General features: G+C 46.2%; 1 long non-coding RNA gene across 2 annotated transcripts; it reads left to right on the top strand.

The window, feature by feature from the left end:
* The first annotated feature begins 344 nt into the window (after nucleotides 1-344).
* On the top strand, nucleotides 345-16,795 carry LOC118169151. 2 transcript variants are annotated; one of them, XR_004751940.1, is made up of 3 exons: nucleotides 345-481; nucleotides 3,714-3,799; nucleotides 14,515-16,795. It is a non-coding gene; the product is annotated as an uncharacterized LOC118169151 (long non-coding RNA). The 2 variants fall into 2 exon arrangements; XR_004751941.1 differs by lacking the exon at nucleotides 14,515-16,795 and adding an exon at nucleotides 7,183-7,743.
* Nucleotides 16,796-17,077: the final 282 nt, after the last annotated feature.

The raw sequence follows: 17,077 nt of genomic DNA, 5'->3' as shown, positions 1-17,077 counted from the left end.
AGGATGACTCTAATTGCTTATAAAGTATGCACAGCTACTGTTTACCCAGGAAAACCAACATATTTTATGAGAATTATCTTAACAAAATAGGTCTTCATCAATAAAATATCCCGATGAGGATTTCTCAGGTTTCTGCCATTTTCTCAGTAAACATGGCATTATTGCATTCCAGAATTTCTCACTGCTTTGTTCCCAAAATGCCCTAACAAAATTTATATTTTTCCCAGTCTTCATTTACAGTGTGAAGGTCCATCTGTGTTTTCCACTGCAAGTTACGAAACCAGCACTTTCCTTCTCCTGGAGAGGGTGATTTTGTTTAAGATCTTCAAAGGGGAATGAGCCACAAGGCTGTCTGTAGGCATGCAGCTCTACCGACTCACGAGGAATTCTGCAGGGGAAGATGAGGCACGTGCTCAATGGTGTGTCAGTCCTGGTGTGATGGAGAGCTTCCCATGGGATCGTACCAGAGCTAATGTTAGTGGTGAATAAGTGCAACTGGATGAGTCACAGCTTGTAAGGAAGACCTAGATCCTCAAAGGTACCTGACTCCATCAGTCCTAGATCCTTGGAGCAGTATAGGCGTGTAACGGCTGTCGATCGCAGGGGGTCTGCAATAATTGCAGGGGGGTCACTGTAACATGCCTCCCTGTGGTCTGAGAACTGAGCAGAGGACTTGGATTCCAACCTCTAGAAAACAAAATGGATGACTTCAGGATAACCCAGAAGAGAGGAACGAGGGTCAGTACGGGGTCACCACGCGCAAATAACCCTGCCGAGCACCAGGCTTGCCAAGGTGTATGGCTCACTGAAGCCAGTGAAAGGATCCTTCACGATTCCAGTAGATCAGCCCCTAAGCTTTAATTTCCAGCTGAGCAGGCTGGAGCTCTGCCTGCCTCCTGCCTCCTCCCAGGGCGAGCAGCCTGGAGACAGCAAGGCAAGTTCGGCTTTTGATTTAAGCAAGGTTTGGCCAGGGCCCAGGCTGGCCCAGTGCGAGCCTCTGATGGGATCAATAGTCATAAGTGACTTAGCCTGTGTCAGAGTGCAAATGACATCTCCGGCTGCCACGTGCAAATCCTGCAACAGTAAAGACGTCATTAGATACTCCACATCTAAGGCAGACCACTCCTGCCAAGCAGCGGCCCCACAGAACTTGGCATGACTTATAAAGATTAATCTATTAGTATATATTATAGTTACCATTTAATATTATTCTCCAAATTGTCAGCAGGGGAGTTGAGACTGTGGGTAACCTGCAGGCCAATGAAATTTCAGGAGGAGCTAACTTCTGAACTTCTGGAACTGTTTCTCTTCCCTTGCTTTCCACGGAGTAGTCCTGGCTGGCTGAGCAATGCGTGGAGCTAGGGTGACAGCCTGTGGCAAAACAGAAGAATTTCAATATCTGAAGCCTTTTGATTTCCACTCTCTTTTGATCTTTTCTCTGCTTCCTGCTTGTCAGGCCAGACAAAGGTGGTGAAGTTTGGGTTGCTACCATCATCTCGGGTTTGGAGGATGGAAAATTGCCACCCTTTCTCCCACTTGTTTCTCCCCACTCCTCTTTATCACAGGTCTTTTCAGGTGCTGCACTAAATAACAGCCTGCTTGACAAAAGAGTGCAGTTCCTGGCTGCATAACATGAAGGACATAATCTCGTGCACATCTTTACAAGTGTCTGTCTGGTGAGATTGCTGCTTGACTCCAAAAGAGAAGAGCAAGAAAGCAGCCCAAACCTCAGTTCTGCATTTTTTCTACATTTCTGGCCTATTCCTCCTTCTGTGACATGGGCGCTACTACAGCCACTTCGTGCTGGGGTCTCCTGGTTGGCAGGGCAAAAATCCTCTATTTCAGGGGCAAGGCAGCAGCCTCTGCATTCCCAATAACACATTAAGCATTTTTTCACTCCCAGAAATGTTTATTTTGGGTCAGGATTTTCTTCTGCTGTTTCTTCCTCTTGAGCAGGAGAGTTTTTTTAAAAAATCAATATTCTTTCTATGCTTTGCCTGAATTAATCAAATAAATTTTCTTTAAAGTGACACTAAATGAGTTACAGATGGTTTTGCCCTTTTACAGGTTGCAGAAATCACCCATTACAGTTCTTTTAATTTATCAGTGAGGGAAAATAAAATGGTCTCTTGCTCCCTTTGCAATAATAATCAGAAACAGCCTATTTGGAGTTTAATTTACCCCAAATACGTATTGATAGTTGCAATGAGGAATATGTGACCTCTTTGGGAGTCACCAGTGGATGGAAGGTGGATAGCTTTTATAAAACCACCTTTAATAAAAAAGAGTGTTATATTGAGTATGTTTGGTGGTGTATTTAAGCATATGGTTTCCATATCAGGAGCTAAGATGGCAAACACATGCTTTACCTTCTGACTAACCTTTCTTATGCTCGTCACTCCTTGCAAAAAGAAAGCTGCGAGGGATTTTTTTTTTTTTTTTAATTTATTATTTATTTTACAGCGCTGATAATATGGAAGAGCTGAAGAAATTTCTCAAGGAATGCAAAGCTCGTGACGTGTCTGCTTGTTTTTTTTTCTGCTTGCACAAAGAGAGGAGGAGATGAAATTTGTCCATGGGCTATGCCCGGCTCCTCCATGCTCTCGGTTGGACCTGAGGGAAGGGGATGAGGCACAGCAGAGATGGGATCCCGGGGGATCCCGGGGCAGATCCCCGCAACTGGATCCTCTTGCGGCTCCCAGCGCTGTGACCCCTGCCCGCGGGGCAGGGGCAGGGGCTGCCTCGCTCCTCCAGTGATAAATCTAGCGGTCCCCTCGCTTTTTCGTCACTTGCCTAATCCTGTGCCCTTCTTTTCATGTGCGGTAATTGCTACCAGCTGCTCCCGCAGCCCGAGCCGTGCGGAGTTTGCAAACGCAGAACAATGGCAACAGCTGTTTCATTTCGCCTAGGGCCAGCGCTTCCTGTTCAGTCTACATCTGCCCTGCTGTGTCCAATTTATGTTCCGGGTGTTTTCCCCCTGACCCCGCTCCGGGCCGAGGAGGGGCGTGGGGGGCCCGCTGCCCCCGCCCCGGCACAGCCCCGCCGGCTGCCCCGCACGCCCGGCTGGGGAGATGTCCTGCCTCCGCTAACCCAAGTCATAACGAGTGGCACGGGACAAAAGGAGAAATAATAAAGGGAAAAACTTACGGGAAGGCCTTGCAGAGGGGAAGGAGAGCTGCTCCATGGTGGGATCCCACAAGGGTTTTTGGGGCCAGATAGGCCATGAGCTTGTTTCAGGCCATGGAGCTGACCAGGATGAGACCCAAAGTATGCAGGATCCTTGCTCTTCTCCTTTTGGCATGAATTCTTCCTCTCCCTCCCCACTTTTTATTTATTTTCTTTTTTTTTTTTTTTCCCTAAGAAAGCCACTGCATTCTTTTCTGAGTTAATTGTACCTCGCTGGGTTGGATAAGGCATATCTCATTAGAGGGGGAGAGATTTACCGTGAACTTTAAGCTGCCTTCTCTATGCTACAGAAGAGAGATCCCTAATCACCACAGTATATATTTTCTATAATTACTCTCTGGCATTCCCCCTCTTTCCTTGCTAATTAAAGTGAAAGAAAACTGTGTTGAAATGTTCCAGTGTGTTTTTATAGGACAAGAAACACTAAAACCCCATTTTGTTTATAAATACAGAGCATTTTAATGGTCCAGAGAATCAGCTGATTTCACAAGCACGCTGCTGAAATTTATTACTATTTTTCTTTCTAGAGCACGGCTGTACTCAGGGACCAGCTTCGTGGGGGAGCAGAGGAAAGGTTGTTCCCTCCTGCACTGCACAGCAGCTCCAACCTCAGGTATTTCAGATTAAAATACTCGGCGCCCCATAGTGAAATATTACAAGTTTTTCTTTCAGAGCTTCCCTCTACCGAGAACTAAAGCAATAAAAAGTGAGCAAAGTGCAAACAGTAGCAGGGATCTGCAGCTACTGCTATGGTTTCAGGTGTTTTGGAGCTCGTACGATGATGTCTCCCTGTTGGAAGGTTTCATTCCCCCCTCCCTTCACCTTTGTGTTTTTGGAGCCTGAGTATCTGATGCACACACACGGTGGTGGTCCTGGTCACCTTTCTCCCCATCACCTGCAGCCTCTGTCCCCCATGCGAGCTCCTGCAGCCGGAGCCCAGGGTAGGGCAGAAAAGAAGAAACCTGCAACATTGCAGGGTCAAAATTTCATCCCAGGTCTCCTGGGATGGGTACTGGATTTTCTTTATAAAGCTGAGAGTTAGGGTGTAAGGGAGCAACAGGATTATCCTCTGTTTGGTACTTAGGAAACTCTGAGCTTTTGGAAACTGCACTAATTGTCAGAGGCAAGAAAAATACTGAAAATGCTTACAGATGTGAGTGAGGCTGAAAACAGAACAAAAATGAAGAAAGTCTTGCATATGCAATTTATTTTTAAATCTTAAGATTATTTAAGCTAGACTCTGGCTTTTAAATAGCCAGTTCATGGTTTCTAGAGCGAACACCACCACAGCTGTTACAGCAGTGGGATTTACCATTCTTCCCTACACTCAGTCCGTAGTAATATTTTATCCAGGTATAAAGGCATCTGAAGGACTTGAAGAGCAATCACTCCATTGGAAGGGGCTGAATGTATTCACAGAGTGCCACACACCTCCAGAAAGGCAACGTGTGCTTGTTCCTAGCAGTTGAGGATAGCTTGCTGAAAGGCTGCCAGCATTTTCTTCTTATGGGAGATGGCATTATATACACTTAGTGTATATGTATTGTGAATGTGCAGGTAATGGTGTTTCTTCTTATTTATCTGAGGAAGGCTAGGTGGCACTGAACAGTTTGTGCTGTGTCAGGTCTCTTTTTGCCATCTTCTCTTTATGTGAATTTATTTGGGACAAGGCCATGCCCTCTGCTACTGAGACTAAGAAACCTCCCAAGTCCTAACAGAGCCACGTGGAGAGGGAACAAGATAAGATCGATCTGTCTTCACTGCTGCTGGGCCTCTGGCCTTGGTATTTTGGGCATCAGGAGGGTGACACTGGGCAATATTGGTCGCCACTCGCCTGTTTCCCAACCCCACCAGTAATTCCCAGCTCAAGGTGGTGATGATGCTGGTCTCGTGCTCCCTCTAAGCCCCCACCATTGCAGTGGGAGACTGGGCAGATGTGTTTAAGAATATTGCCATCATGATGAGCAAAGGTGTCCCACGCAATGATACGCAGTCACAGACACTCTGCAGGTCCTCTGAGACTGGGAATTATTCCTACATTTTTGGGAACTCTGCCTATACGATGTTCACGTTCCCCTCACTGGGGAAACAAACCCTGTTCTTGCAATGTGAGCATCTTGTGTTTTTTACTTAATAATACCTCTCTGCAAGGTTTCGTGATTTGTTCTCAAGGTGGTGCTAAAAATAGCTCCTACTCTCCTTCCCTTCCAGCCCCTTTTTAAAGATTTTAATTTCTCGCCCCAAAACCAGTCCTGCTGGAGGAGGCTGGAAGAAGCATGGTCACTGGTGTGTCCTATCCTCATTCCCCACCTGCAGGCCATAGGGCTGATTTTGCCTCTGGTCCAGTTTTGTTTCTGCTGGGCGATAAGTGAAGGGCATTCAGGTCCCAGGAGGCTGCAGGAGTACTGTACTCAGGGGCAGCCTGGGGGGTCTGCCCATCATGTGTTCCAGGTCCAGCCCTTTGCCACAAGGCTGCCATCCCACTTTCCCTACAAGATGGCTGAAATAGCAGCTGCTGCATTTATTTTTCCCTTGAGCAGGTTCTTTCTAGGGGAGATGTGGCCAGAGCATTGGTACCTGTTCGCTGGATGGGATCTCCTGCATCACGATGCCAATATTGGGAATTTTTCAAGTCAAGTGGCATTTACTTTAAAACACTGGTGACACACAAAAAAAATATAGATGAAAACGTGCTGTTTTCACCAAGCAAAATGTATTTTAACGCACATTTCACGGGGCGCTGATCTGAGAGGTACCTGCAGGGTGTAACCCACCAGTTCATAGCGCTGTACTCACGGGACACACAGAGCCGGCTGCCTGCAGCACCGGCACCTCCCTCCCACCCCGTGGGTGATGGCACCCAGCCAGGGAGCACCCCAGTCCCTACACCACACCGCCCGAGCCCATCACACCGCATCTCTGCTGATGCCAGATCCCAGCACCGCGCACAATGCAAGGCACAGGAGGGGATTCAAAGGCGCTGGTCACACAATGGAGTCAGAGTAACTAGCTGCTGACAGATTTATGGGTTTTAGTCCAATTAAAGTGCTGTTTATTGCTTTTAGAAGGGGCCTGTTTGTTTCTAATTTTAGAAGTAGGTTTGGGAAGCGAGTAGCTCAGCTGTGAGTTGCGAGTGTGGAACCTGAGATTTTCCACTTGGGCTGATGTTGTTATTGATTAGTAACCAACACTAATAAGTATTTAGCCTGGGACCTCATTCCACCACGGCAGGGCAGAAATTCAGAGCACCACCCGAGCAGCAGCAACAACTTAGCTGTGAACGGGCTGGGCTTTGCTCCTCTCACCCTGAATGGCATCCCGCCAGCACTCCCCTCACTGCCCTGGCTCTGCAGCAGCATCCCCCTGCACCAGACCAGGGATGCCTCGGGGAAGCCCCGGAGCTGATTGCAGAGGGGATGCACCAGGCCAGGAGAAGCATCTGTGGATTTACTGCACGTAGTGGGTGCAGCATCTGCGTCTGCTGATTTCGGTGGGTGCTTGAACCTGTTGCTCCTTAAAGAGCTCTCCTCATTCCCCTCAGCATCTTGTCTGGTCTCTCAAGTTTGGGGATTTCATGCATTCATTTTAAAGAGAATAATAAGCAGTGTGAATGATCGTTCCTATCTCTGGCCAGCAGTCATGGGGACCTTGGGTGAATTGCCAGAAAGGAGTGGAGAAATACCAAATTTTCCTTTTGAAAATAGAGCTGGAATCAGGACCCCTATGGCCTGTCCCTAAATTTGTGCAGTTTTTCTGTGAAGCAATGGGGAAGTCACTTTGGTGTCAGCTCCCTACCATCCAGAAAAGCTGGAGTATAAAGTTGTAAAACTTGGTTACTTGTTTGTGCAGTGCTCTGGGAGCCTCCGGTGAAAGGCAGCAGATAGCTGCGTGGCTCCCCGTGGTTTGTAAAACATGCACCGAGCACCAGTTACCAAAGGCAATGACAGTGGATTTTAAACAGGGCTCAGCCCAAACACAGGATCCTCATGTTTCCAGGTCCTGGGGAGGTTTAAGTTCTGAACTTGCATCCAAGCCCGGCGTCTCTGCAGAAGGCAGAAGGAAAACCACACGCCGGCACGCCAGCCTTGGGATCAGGAGGACTTGGGGGCTCGGCGCCATCCCCTGCCTGCTTGGGTTTGATCTCCTGCTGCAACTGGGGCATCCCATAAAAGCTCTTCTTGGATGGAGGCAACTGCCAGAGCCCAGTAAGCCTTACCTTTCCTTCCTCCACCCTGAGTCATCTGCAATAATCCTCCAGCTTCTGGCTGAAGGCACAAAAAATAAAATACAATAAAAAAGATAAAAGGGAGCATGAATCAACTTCTGTGGAAGCTGAGGCTTCAAATATGCCCGAAGATCACTTAGATTGCATACTGCTTGGGCCATGTGCCATCCTTTTATTGCTTATCCATGTACAGGAGAGTTTGCTGACATTCTGTTAAAATACATATATTTCTTTTGGCCAAATTCAGAAAATTTTTAGAAGAAAGCAAGAAGATTTGAACTAAAGCTGTTTTTTTGTTTTTGTTTTTGTTTTTGTTTTTTTTCAAAAACACATAGAAGAAAGCAGGTATTTTTTGAGTTCAATAAAAATAATACACTTCTGTTGAAAAACACTTTCAAGGCATTTTTTTCCTATAGCTATTTCTTTAGCTATGTTTAACATACAGAAGCTCCTTAGAAATGTATCTGCTGTAAATGGGATTGTTTCTGAAAAACAGCAGAGTGTTTGAGTGCCAAGAGGGGAAAGCAAAATCTCACCTTTTTCTTTTATCCTAGCAAATATCTTCAGTGAGCTAACAGTCAAGAAAGTTAAAATATTAATTGATCCTGCACAGACCACACCAGATGGAAAAGATCTGAGCTGGGCATTGAGCTCCTTGTTGAAAGTCGTTGTGCTGTTAAGCAAAACCTTTTTGGAAGGGTAGAGCACCAGGCGAAGGAGCATCTTGCCATTTGGATCCATTTTTGTGATACTTCAAAAGGAAAGTTGTGAATTATTACTTGCGGCGTCAGTGATGCCTGTTTCTTCTAGCACTCTGAAAACCTTCCTTCTCCAATGAGGTTTGGTCCCGTGGGTCACTCTTAGGAAAAAGTCTCAAATCAAGTTCTGCTGAGCTTGGAGGGGGGCAGTGCTGCAGCAGGGGGAGGACTGGGAACATGTGGGGAAGGAAACGCCCCAGTGGTTTTGGTTTGGCAGCTGTATCCCATTGCTGCCCCATGCTTCCCAAGGAGCTTGGAAAGACCTAACAGCGTGGAGCTGCAGAGCATCAGCTGGGCTTTTGGTAGAGACAAAGGCAGCAGGGACCTTGTCCTGGCTGCTACTTAAATGGGCAGGAGGCAGGAGAGGCACCTACAGGGGCTTCACAGGCTTGTAGATGCTGACAGTCAGACTTAGGAATCCTGTAACATCATCGAGTCAACTGCATTACTTGCGGGAATGATTGTTCTCATATTGATTGGATGCATATTAACACTCAAATTTCTTCCTAAGTAACCATCAGTATACTATATGATGGAAATAAATGTGTTGAAGGAGCTTTGAAGCCAAGCACGTGGGCTTTCTACTGACCTATTCTGCAGCCCTGAGTGGATTTCTGACTTCCAGGTACCTCTTGCTCCCTCACTGAAGAGTTGCTGCTTTTATGGCCCTGCAGAAAGACTCAGGAGAAAGACACACGGAGAGAGCAGTGACATTTGGTAGGTAAAGGGAGAATATTTTCAGATCATTGGATGCCAACAGCCCACTGGCAATAGGGCATTTGGGAGAATCCACTCTTCTGGGCATGTCACTAATGTGAAAAAAATAATAATAATTAAAAAAAAAAGTGTGATGCTCACGATCTAATAACAGTGTGTTTTGTGTTTCCCACACACATCCCTGACATGGGCTAAGATTTCAAAACTGATTCCCTCTGTAATACTCGGGGCAGAAGTGAGCCCAGAAGATGCCAGCACACCAAGCTGCTGGGGTAACGGCATTTTAAATAAAACCTGGGCTCTTTTTGGTCCTTATAAATGGTGAGACTAGCAACATGAGTTCCAGCTCACAGAAGTCAGTTGGATTCATGGCTGATACCCTGTGCTTTGCTGGACTTACTCTCAATATGGCACACATCCTTCTGACAGGTATTTGTGGGCATAATTGTGGGTACAGAGCTGTCCCTGTCAAAAGCAGATGTGGACTAAAATTTAGTTCTCTTTCCTCAAACACTTGGGAATATTGCTTATGAGTGGTGCAGGGCTCCGAGGGCTCAAAGCAGCACCACGCCGAGCTGGAGCCGCGGTCAGCCTTCTGAGCGGAGCGGAAACCGAAGCCTTTTGTACATGTGGAAAAAGCCTGTCGTTTGTGGGCAAGGCCAAGGTCTGGCAAAAGGGGAGGTATGCTGTGTATAGCCAGGCCCGGCAGAGATTAATGAAATCTGATTAAAAAGCTCACAAAAACAAAGTGATTCCATCCCTTTCCTTTGTGCCCAGCTGCTCTCCACCTTCTCCAGCACGTTTAATTGCCCCTTTCCTAGGCAGGAAAGAAACACGGCTCTGTGTATCACGGCCTGGTGGATGTTCCCAGCACTGCCACATGAAGTGAAAGCCCTATTGTTTGGGCTCTTTCTTTCTTTTTTTTTTTTTTTTTTCTATCTGTTTGAATATTAAATGCCAGGAAGATTGGTAAAGATTTCAGAAAAACAAATCGGCATTTGGCCTAATAAAATATTGTGCACAGTTTTTCCTTTCTGCTTTGACTTGGCAGAAGGTTATGTGAAAGCTCAGAGGAGAAATATTCAATTTTTTCCTTGAGGGAGACAGGAAACTATTAACAAACAGTGCCGGAGCACAATATCCTGATATGCCCTTTAAAATTAGCTCATAAAGGCACAAAAATGTGAGATGTGTACATTAAGATTAAACTCAGAAATCACAAATGTTCTGGTAGGAACTGCTCTCTTTTAAATGAGACATCTTGTCAGCTCTCACAATTTCTTCATGATGCACGCAGTGCTTTTCTTAACACTCCAGCTGCTGAAAGCATGCACAAGGAGAACATCTCGGATTTTTGTAATTAAAGCAAAAGCTATTTTTGAGGGAGATGTCCTTAAAATATGATAGAAATGGTCATAGCTCCCCGGCAAGTTTCCAGATCCCGCCAAGGACAAGAAGAGCAGCTCCTGACACCTCGTGGGGGCACCAGTCCGACCTGCCCAAACTCCCAGTGCCCCCTCCTCAATTTTGGGACCCTCTGCAGCTCCCCACCCTATGTTTGATGGCTGCTGTGCGTGTCAGGGTGCTGTGGGCAGCTCCCAAAACAGGACGGCTGGGTCTCGCTGTGAGCGGTCCCTGCCTGTTGTTAAAGCCAGGCTCCTGCAGGAGCTGCAAGCTGCATTTTATCAGTCCAGTAGCGGGGAGGGTCAAAACCTCCCGTGCTGCAACTCCGTTGTGACGGCTCTCGGCACAATCCTGCGGCAAACTGGGGGAAAGATAATAAAATTAAATTTACTATTGAAATAAAAGACAGAAGGCGCAGCGGTTTCGTTCGCTAAAACCAGCCGCTTCTCAGCTTACTGTAAGTCATTGTTGTGCTGCCAGTTTGCCATGGAGCAGATGGACCAGATGCCATTTGGGGGCTTTGTCTGGGGGAGCTGGCAGCTCCTTTCCTACAGGCTCTGGAGGCGACATTAACTGGTGATCAGCCTGGGAGATGGTGGAGTTTTGGACTTGGAGTCAAAAACGTCGATAATTTGATCTGAATAACTGGACAGGGTGGACAGCTTCGGGAAGGTTCGGGGCTGTTTGACTTGGGTCTGTTGGAGTCGTGTTTAGAGGAGTCAGAAAGGAGCAGGGGTAGAAATGACAGAAATATCAAGTTAAAAGCCCCATGGCTGTAGAGGAACTGAGCTTCCCTGCCAGGGGAAAGCACAGGGAATTATAACATGGTGGTTGGGCAGAGGAAGGTCCCTCTCCTCTGCCCCATTATGAATGAACAAGAAGAGGGGACCTGCCACGAGGTGAGATCGGACTCGATAAGGGCCCAAGAAGAAGCCAGGACTGAGAAGGAAACACCCTGAATGGGGTCCTAAGACAACCTCCAGGGCCCACTCCAGGGCTGGGGCCATCGGAGCAGGTCCTGGCACCCACCAGGCTCCGTGTGGGAGCATCCGCCGCTCCGCGCTCCGACATTAAAAATAGGGCACAGGCAGGGGTGTTGGAAGAAAAACAGCTTTAAGTGCTGTCTGCAGCGAGTGCGTGCACAAGCCGCTACTGGGAGGCAGCGGCTGTCGGCCTGGCAGAGGCTGGGCCGGATTTTCAGCTGGTGTAAATCAGGAGGGCTCCGTTATTAGCGCTGCACTGGCTCACAGCAGCTGAGGCTCTAGCCGAGTCACTGAAGTGGTAAATAGTGCTGACAGCAAGTTGTGGCTTCGACAACCTTAAATGAACTCCATTAAGTGCTCGCTTCTGAAGAGAATGTTGTTGAAACCTGGAAATGAGGCTTTCAAAGGTTTAACATATTTGTCTGTTGTAGAGGGTTTGTTTTGAAACCAGATGCAGCGAGAGAGGCAGCGCTGCTGCACATGGCAGGAGGGGCGGCGTGCAAAGGTCGGATCCTGCTCTCCTTCCTGCTGGAAGGGGAAGCAACCTCTGCAGAGCCAATGTCATCACATCAGCGCCGGCGAGAGCCGAGGTAGGGCAGGCGGGCGCAATTCCTCCCAGCGAGATGAAGACGATGACAAGCTAAAAACCTATCTGAATAATTGAAAAATGTTGGTGCTGCTGCATTCTTGGAAATAAAACTGGCACACGGTCCGCAGAAATCGCAAAGTGGTGGGAACAATTGATCATGACAGGGTTGGGTGAAGAAACAAAACCGTTCCCTTGAGGGTTTGAGCAACCCGCAGGCAGTTTTAGGAAGCGAGTGGGCAGGGGCAGAAGTAGGCGGCACTAATAGGAGTAGCACCACTGCAGCTGCTTTGGCCCCGTGAGCCAGGCTGGAGATGTGGGGCTGGCCACTCCGACGGGCTCCGGGACACGGTGCAGGACAGCGAGAGCTTATCCAGAGGGACAAACGTGCTACCAGTTCACAGCTGGTAACGAATGCAAGCCTTGGGTTAGATTTGGCAAGAGGGCTCTCTCGTGCATTGATTATTCAGGTTCTTGATCAGACACGCGTTGGCTCTGGCTGTGGACAGGTGTGGCTGTGACAAAGCAGACTCAGGTTGGACACAGTGACTGGATCTTTTACCTTGACCACCACTCTCAAACCACCTGCATCATGAAGACACAGAGCACTTTTTGCACTAACATCCCTCAGGATGAGAGATTATGGCATTGAGTTGGTCCAGGAGGGATCAGAGGCCCCAGCAGTTTTCTCCTGCATGTGCCCGGGGCTGATGGAGAATGAGAAACCGTGCATCACTGTGGCTCCTGCCCCCTTGTCAGGTTGGGGCTCTTCTATCTGTAAGACCAGGCTCATCCTGGCACACATCTGGGATGATTGCTTCCTCATGGAGCATGGGACCAGAACTCAGCCATGATGTCCTCCCTCCTTCAAAGGCAGCATCCTTGGCACCATGCTGAAACATTACTGGCAGAACAGCAGGAGCCCTTCTTGAGTGCAAAAGATAACTCGGTGTTCTTTGTGAGCTGGGGGTCTGGAGGGACAGCGGGGAGGTAAGGACACAGCTCTCCTGCCCCCAGTTAGGATGCTCACATGCATCCTAATGTGGAGCTGGGGTTTCCAGCCCTGCTTCCAGCCCAGGAAGCAGCCTGGACATACAGCCTGGGGAGGCAGATGGAGCTGCAGAGGTGTTGGCCAGACAGCAGCAGCACAGCAATGCCATTCTGCCTGGTGCAGGGAAGGAAACACATCTTTATTACAGGCAGGTGAGCCCATAACCTCCTTGCAGGTGAGCCTAGCAAGAGATTACAGGTGACCACATGGGCTGGAAGGAGACAAAAAGCAAAGGCAAAAGTGGATGGGCTCTTGGAAGGCTACAAAAGGTGGATGTTTCAAACCACCCACTGGCCTCAGAGTGCTCTGGGAGGTGCAAAGCAAGGAGGAGACAATTTTAATCCAAAGTGTGTGCTAAAACATAGCTGACATCAACTAGTTTTCAGGTGGATTTGCCTGGGAAAGAAAATAAGCTGAGAAGCCTAACTGATCCATAGTGCTAGGATTGCTCCTTGCCTAGACCTTCATTTTCTTAAAAATAAACAACGTCAGAAAGAAACGTAAAGAAATGTATGAGAAAACTTTTTTTTACAAGAGAGATAACAAAAAATGTATTGGCTTCTGGTGCTCTGCTTGAGTCTAATGCTGGTTCGTTCAGTGCTGTGGCCTTTGAGAAAGGAGTTGAAAAAGAAACTGGCTGCCTAGAATCTCAATAGCGTAGATGGACGTGTTCCACCATCACATTAAGGCTCCTCACTAGCCCACATTCAACTCCTTGGCCAGATCCAGCAAAGAACAGAGGCATCTGCGAGAAGAATTTCAATAGAATTCCAGAGAATTACAATGGAATTACACAAGAGCTCAGAAAATAAAATTTGTTAGTTATTATGGTTTGTATTTCTGTGGGTTCCAAATAAACAATCTCAGTGTAAATATTCCAAAAGCCATTGGAGTCCGTTCTCAAAAAATAAAAAATAAAAAAAAAAAAAAAAGAGCCAGATATAAAGCTCTACGCAGTGCATTGTTTATGCAACAAGCATCCAAAAATCGGTGCCATCTAGACACCCCAACACCACGTTGTTCCTACCTCAGAGAGGTTAGGCACTGAAGATCTAAGCTAGAGAAAACTCAAGCTATAGGCGAGAGGGAAGAGCAGGTGACAGACAAGGTTTCGTTTAGCTTGCAGTATCTGAGGGACAGGGACAGTCTTTTTGCTCTGTTTATGCCATCCACAGCACAATTGAGGCCCTAGGGCTTTTAGGCTTGACTGCAGTACAAATTATAAACACCAATAACACAATAAGGTCTCAGATATTTTAAGGTTGGTTGTCTGGAGCAAACTACCATGCATTCATCATGTGGCAATGTTAACACATGCTCTCTATGCCTAAAATTAGGAGTTTTTTTTCAGTGAGTTCTGAAAGCTATTTGTTTTTCAACTGAAGTGTGCAATCTGCTCTTCCACAGTGGCATGTTGATGATCCCTGTGTAATATTGATATTGTTTTGCAGGCTGCAGGCATGTTTATTGCTGGGGCATCATAAATGTGTTTATTTTTTTATTTTATTTTTTTTTCTTTTTCTTCTGCTGCTTTATGCTGTATAAAGACAGAAACATTTCTTTGATTATGAAAGCCTGTTTTTTTTTTTTCTTTTTTTTTCCAGATTTCTTGTTGACATGAATAGTCTTTGTCTTTTGTTTCCCCACATTGCTGGAGGATGGTAGCAAAAACATTAATGGATTTGGACCAGCAACATCACTTAGAGTCTGGGAAAGGAGAAAGAATGTCTCATCCTTCACTACTGAAGCCTAATACTAACTCACTAGCCCATCCATGGCACCAATATTACTGCCAGCAGATGCAGAGTTTCCAGAGGCAATGAGCTACTAAAGGGTACAAAGTCTTTCCCAATATGGTTTAACACTTGAGCAACACAGACCAAATAAGAAATCAACTCATGCATGTTACCATATCAGATTAGGAAAAAGGACGTGAATTCTTCAGTGAATAAGAAACCAGAAGAAAGATCATGGTGGTCAGATAAGAAGTTGGAAATGTTGCGAGCCTTCACATAAAGAGGTTAAGCATTCAATTAAAGCTACAAAGCAAAATAATACTATCTGTTGTAAACTGCATGGATAATCAATACTGAAATGTGATGTTTTTTAAACAGAGGGTCTTTTAAACAGCTTGAGGGGAGGGGAGGTTGGAGGGGATAAGGTTTGCAAGAGCAAATTTGCTACTTGGGAAGTTGAAATCCATGTCTGGTAGTAAGCTCCCACAAAAAACGTAGGTTGCAGTGAGGATGGTGTTAAGCAACAGCATTCATAGCATTTAGATTGCCAGCGAGATAAAAGGCCCTATTTATTAAAGATAATTCTTCTGGATTAATCTCTTTTGTGTTCTCAAAGCACAATAAGGACATTGAAGTGCCCTATCCAGATGATTCTCTCCAGACCTATGATACAGCAATTGTGAATGAAAGCTCCCTGACCACAACCTCTGGACAAAACCAACACTACCCTAGAGCTAGTAAGCTGGAAAGGCAGCTATTTCCCAGAACCTCCATAGTTCCCCCAAAAAAAGCATCTGAGCAAACTGTTCTTTTGCATTAAATTGTCCTCAGCCAATGTGAAGTGGGTTATTGTCTTACTAGAATACGTGTTTTTTGTTTGTTTTTTTTTTCTTTTTTTTTTTTTTAAAAAAAAAAAAAGAGCTTTTGACAACTCTGAATTGCCACCTGCAGACCCAGCGCATCCTCTGCAACCCACAGGATGCCAGGTGACCTGTTAGGCTGCAGCTTTCCTTCACTCTCCGACTTCTCCTGCATGCTGCTGGATCCCAGCTCCAGTTGGCATGTGGTGGCTCTCTGTTGATGAATGAGCGCCATGCAGCAGATGGGATGGAAACAGAGCTGTTCTTGCCATTCAGTCAGCTCCTAATGAGCAGTGCTTTGGCACCAATGTGCTGAGACGTGCCCACTTCTTAAGAGCTGTTTTTTCATTTACGTGACCCCATGTGACAGCTCCCTCTCATGAGATTTCCTCGGACTTGATTTATGAAATCTGACTTCCAGCTGTACGCTACTTGGGGCACAGACCAGTGTGATGCTCCTTGTGAGGTTCCCAGCTTGCAGTACACAGCAGACACAACAACGGTTTTAAAAAGTCAGCCAGAAGCCCCGAAAAGATTTGTCAAAGCTAGGGGAGGGAGGGCCATCTTCTGCAGGCAAGGGGAAGCGAAGCAACACGGGAGCTCTGCTGTAGGAAAATCTTCAGTTAAACTGTTTTCTTCCTTATACGATTGCCTGCGCTGAACCTGTTCAAGGAAGTCTTTGGGAAAATACCTAAGAGGATTTTTCCTTTCAGATTAAGTGATTTCTGGATGATTTTACCCATAGCACATCAGCAGGGGGGTGAGTTCAGCTGCACTTTGCCTACACCAGAGAAAGAGAGGCTCACTCTTCTGAAAGTCATCCACTAAATTAATGAAGACAAGAATGTACATTAGGCTGAACCTATTTAGCTTATTAAAGGCTCCTCTCTCAGATCATTTCCTTCTGTGTGTGTCTCTACATCACAGGCTCTTCTGTTTGTAATTTCCAAAGTTTAAAAAAAAAAAAAAAAAAAGAGAGATTGTATCTTTTTAAGGGGTTACCCTCAGCTTTCAGCAGTCAGAAACTGTACGTACAGTAGTCAGCCTAAAATCCCAGAGGAAGATAAAAGACCTTGCTGTGTGCAGTTAATACAATAATAACAACTGTCACTCTGCTCCTCAAATGTAATATGAGGTGAGTGTCATGATTAACAAGGTAGTAAGAACCTAAGTGAGACATCAATTTACGTTTTGTTGTGCTGGATGCATTACTGGGTCTTTGTACTCCAAAACTTTGGCTAGGATCATTCTTACTCTCCTGAGGAAAATAAAATGCTTTGTCAATGCCAGTTCCTTTGACTCCCATTGTTTTCACTGGTTTTGGGAACAGATCCTTATTTTTGCTTTATTTTTTTCATTCTTTTTTTCATCCTTATATCTAATGAATAGGCTGATGCACAAACTCAGCAAAGAAATACTGAAAGGAAACTGCACTGATGGACAGCAAGGAAGCTACAAAAAACTGCAGGAAAGTCATTTTTCCAGGACAAAGTGGAAAAAAATCCTAAAAGACTACGAATTTTGTCCCCATGGTTTGAATACTCCTTCACTATTTTAATCATGAAATAGGT

The sequence above is a fragment of the Oxyura jamaicensis genome, chromosome 6 (genome assembly GCF_011077185.1).
Source record: "Oxyura jamaicensis isolate SHBP4307 breed ruddy duck chromosome 6, BPBGC_Ojam_1.0, whole genome shotgun sequence".
Classification (NCBI taxonomy): Eukaryota; Metazoa; Chordata; class Aves; order Anseriformes; family Anatidae; genus Oxyura; species Oxyura jamaicensis.
This window is presented reverse-complemented; position numbering and strand designations above follow the sequence as displayed.